General features: G+C 55.6%; 1 non-coding gene across 1 annotated transcript; it reads left to right on the top strand.

Annotated features, from left to right (window-relative positions):
- The first annotated feature begins 2,157 nt into the window (after positions 1-2,157).
- LOC116833727 (U2 spliceosomal RNA) lies at positions 2,158-2,348 on the top strand. The gene has a single exon (XR_004375755.1). It is a non-coding gene; the product is annotated as a U2 spliceosomal RNA (small nuclear RNA).
- The last annotated feature ends 1,672 nt before the right edge of the window (positions 2,349-4,020 follow it).

Below are 4,020 nucleotides of genomic sequence, written 5' to 3'. Positions count from 1 at the left end.
GGGGAGGGGACATATAAGCGCCTGTCTGTGCACCAGCCTATGGCTCAGAAGTGGTTGCTGCCAGCTGCTGTCTGAACAAGTGTTGAGGCTGGTGAGTGCTCTGCTTAGAGGCAGTGCTCACTCAGGCACACACACTCCCCCAACACACCCCCTAGTGTCACTGTTCGGCAATGTCAGTCTGGTCATATTATAAAACGCTCCTTTAAAAAGTGATTTAAAATGTGCCACTTTTACCATGCACTGTAAATCTGCAGGCTGTATTGTTTAAATTGGAGGAGGAGGTGGCGTACCTGCAGCGCTGGGAGAGCTCCCTCTCACCCAGCGCTGGCGCTGCAACCACACTGGCACTTCAAAGCGCTGCAGCGGGAGCGCTGCACGGCTGCAAGCGTAGCCCTACCCTCGAGCTCTGGCTCCTGAGTGCTGAGGACCCACCGAGGCAGCACCTATGGTCTGTAGCTTGTGTCTGTAGTGTGCTTGCCGATTGACTGAAGTATACAGTGTTGTCTGCTCGTTTTGAGGGACCCTGTGCTGAGCCTAGAGGCCTGCTAGGCAAGTTGAGAGCTTCTTAAAGAGGCTTTGGTGGGTGCTAACTCTTAATCAGTGGGTGGGGCTACCCAGGGAGAACAAGGCTTTAAAAAGCCTGCTCCTAAGCCAGGGGTGGGCAAACTTTCTGGCCCCAGGGCCACATCTGGGTGGGGAAATTGCACGCAGGGCCATGACTGTAGGGCTGGGGCGGGGTTGGGAGGGAGTGTGGGGGGTCGGGTCTGTGCTGGCGCTTCCTAGGGCTTTCAAGCAGTCGCAGGACGGCGGGGTCTCGTGCACCTGCTCCCAGGCACTGCCCCCGCAGCTTCCATTTGCGCAGGCTTGGGGCGGGAGCCACGTGGAGCGGCAGGCAGGCAGCCGCTCAGCGCTGCTGCGCTGTTCCGGTGGCGGGGGGGTTCTGGGGCTGTGTCTCCTCGAGCTAAAACCTGCGGAGGCTGAAGGAGGCCACTGAGGGACAGGAGGGGTGCGCCGCAAACGCGGCTGGGAGGGGCCAACCTAAATGCCCCACCCCTCTCAGCAGGCACCAGTCTCGTCCTCCACCAGCTAGGCCGCCGCAGGAGAAGCCCTGGAGCTCCCTCACCCTCCCGTCTGGTAGGCGGAGAATGCGGAGGGTGGGGAAGGGGGCTCCACAGCCGCACCTGTAACTTGGAAAAGAGCCGCGTTGCGGTTGGCCGCCCCGTAGCCCTCGCACACATTTTCCTTTTTTTTCCTTTACACAATCTGCCTTTGTTGATTCTCTGTACAAAACATGCAACTTAATTCACTGATTTATTTACAGCAAGCAGAGAATCCTGTGGCCCTTATGACTAACAGACGTTTTGGAGCAGATGGCGCTTTCGGTGTGAATGCCACATGCATTCTGACAAGTGGTATTCACCCACGAAAGCTCGATGCTCCAAACGTCGAGCTATAGACAGGATCAGCTGTTTTACGTCCATAACGCTACCTAACTTGCTTTATTTAACCGTCTCACCCCATGCACTCGCCGCATAGTTGGGATGGCGGAGAAGCCCCTCCAATTCCCTTCCACCCCCAGAGGAGTCTGCAAAGAGGCTAGACTGAGTGAAAAAATGCCCAGCAGAAGGGAGGATTCCTTTGCCCCCGGACTCAATGACGCAGCTGGACACTAGACCCGCCTTCCTTTCACCCCAAACTTCAGTCTAACCCAGAGGCTGCCCCAGATCTCAGCTACACTGCCCTCTTCACGTGGCACACAACCTGCAGTGACTAATGCAACATGCCAGAGACTTCCTGGATGGGAGCAGAGCACTTGTTTTTGCTGCAGGAGTTCAAGCGAGGGAGTACGTCACAGGAGGTGGTGGCTTTATGCATTCATGGCTGGTGTGTGGCAGCAGCCAGGGGGGGTAAAGGTCTCAGTGACGATTGAACCCAAGTAACCAGACTGAAAGAATTCTCGGTCTTTGAGTAGAATTGTGTGCTGAGCTCTTGCTTTTGAATTATTACGTTGCAGTCGTTCAGGGGAGTTATTGTCGCTTAGAGTTTCATAGTTATCGAGGTCTCGTTGATGGCATTTGGTCCGTGTCTGGGAGCTCGTCGTGGTGATGTGGAAAGCTGCGCCGGAGGTAGGGCTGTCTAGTTTTTGGGGCATTTGGTATCGCTTCTCGGCCTTTTGGCTAAGATCAAGTGTAGTATCTGTTCTTATCAGTTTAATATCTGATACGTCCTCTATCTGAGGACTATATATTAAATGGATTTTTAGAACAGGGAGATGGAATAGGAGCTTGCTCCATCCACTCCACGCATCGACCTGGTATTGCAGTATCTCCAGGAACGGTGCACCTCCCCCCGGGGAGACTATTCTGGTTAAAAAATAGAATCAGTTGCCTTTCATACACCTATTCTGAGTTGTACTTTACAGCTGATAAGCTCAAGAATTCTTATTCACTGATTTTCTATGTATGTTATGGGAACTTAACAGTCTCTGTACAAAACAATGCAGAGACGTAAATCGGACGATAATTGTATCACTCAAAAACCCATTGTAAAGCACTTACATCTCACTGGACACTCAGTAAGGTGAGTGGCTGAATCATACTCACACTTTGCTGTCAATTGTTCTGAATGGGCCACCTCCACCCTGGTTGAATTGGCCCCGTTAGCGCTGTATTCATGGGTACTGTACAGATGGGAGTTGCCTTACCGAGTGGATCAGCGCCTCGTTAGCTCTGACCCCGCCACTCGGTAAGGCAACTCCCATCTGTTCAGTATCCATGAATACAGCGCTAACGAGGCCAGTTCACTCAGGGTGGAGGTGGCCCACTCCCAAGTACTGACGGGGGGGTGTGGGTTTCAGGCCTGATTGTGTGTTTGAGCGAGTTATGTGAGAGCAGAAAAGAGCGTTGGGGCTGCCCTGGAGCACCGGGGGCAGGGCCAGTTTAAGTCCTGAGTTAACAGCTAAGCTACAGCTCATAGGAGAGGCCTCGAAAAAAGAAAAAAACTGACCCCGTTTCAAATGTTATCAATATCGGTGGAGTAAATAAAGTAGATGGGGCGGGAGTGGGGAGTTCTCTCTAACTATAGACATTTTTGTTCAAATATGATCAATAGGCACCTCTGGCTACACAAATACCCTCACCCCTTACTGAGTGACAGGGGTCAGGCCAGGGCTGGGGGCGGGGGGGCGGTGGGCGGGAGGGACAATTGCATTGTAAATTATGGTATGGGTACGGCTGCTGTCAGTCTCCTAAGGCAGCGTTTGTCGGCCAGCGGCTACTGCTAAATTCTGGCCGCGCCTTCGGAACTCATTTAAATCAATGAAACAACCGCAGTGCTGAGAAACACCGGGACAAACGGGAGGTCAGAGCGGCCTGTCACGAGCCTCGCCCCGCCACGCTCAGCTCCCCCACGGAAATCTCCCGCGCCCGCCGCCCAGATTCCTGCCCTGTGCCCCAACTGCGGCCGCTTTGCAGTGGGATCCCCCGGCACGTGCACCAGCCGCGCGGCTCCACCGCTGGTGAAGCTGGGGAGCTTCCTGCGCCACTCGGGCAGCGGCAGCGAGGGGGGGGGGGCAGAGCCAATGTATCGCCGCCCGGCGATCCCGAGCAGCGGCAGCCGGGGCAACACCAGCGGAGCCCACCGGGCGACGCGGGCAGCGGCAGCCGGGCGCGCGGCAGGATTCATGGTGTTTGTCAGTGGCGAGTCTGCCTGGCCACGCCTCCACATAAGGAGGGCTTGAGCCAAGGGGAAACAGGTCTGCACTTCTGGGTGCACCCCGGTAAGTCACTGCCCAGAGCTTGTCTCACGCGATCCATCCTGTGCCCCAGCCCCTCTTCCTCCGCACCCAAAGCTGTGCTGTGGCTAACTGCTGGGGGAGGTCTGAGCCAGGTAGGAGTCTGCCCCCGCCTACACCCACCCAAGGCACCACAAGGGGGTCCCGGGCAGCACAGCTGCCACACCGTTGGCCCATAGCCCCCCAGCAGAACCTTGCCAAGACCCTCATCTTCTCAACAACACAAT

The sequence above is a fragment of the Chelonoidis abingdonii genome, chromosome 19 (genome assembly GCF_003597395.2).
Source record: "Chelonoidis abingdonii isolate Lonesome George chromosome 19, CheloAbing_2.0, whole genome shotgun sequence".
In the NCBI taxonomy this organism is placed as follows: domain Eukaryota; kingdom Metazoa; phylum Chordata; order Testudines; family Testudinidae; genus Chelonoidis; species Chelonoidis abingdonii.
Note: the sequence above shows the minus strand (reverse complement) of the source record. Positions and strands in the feature narration are given on the sequence as shown.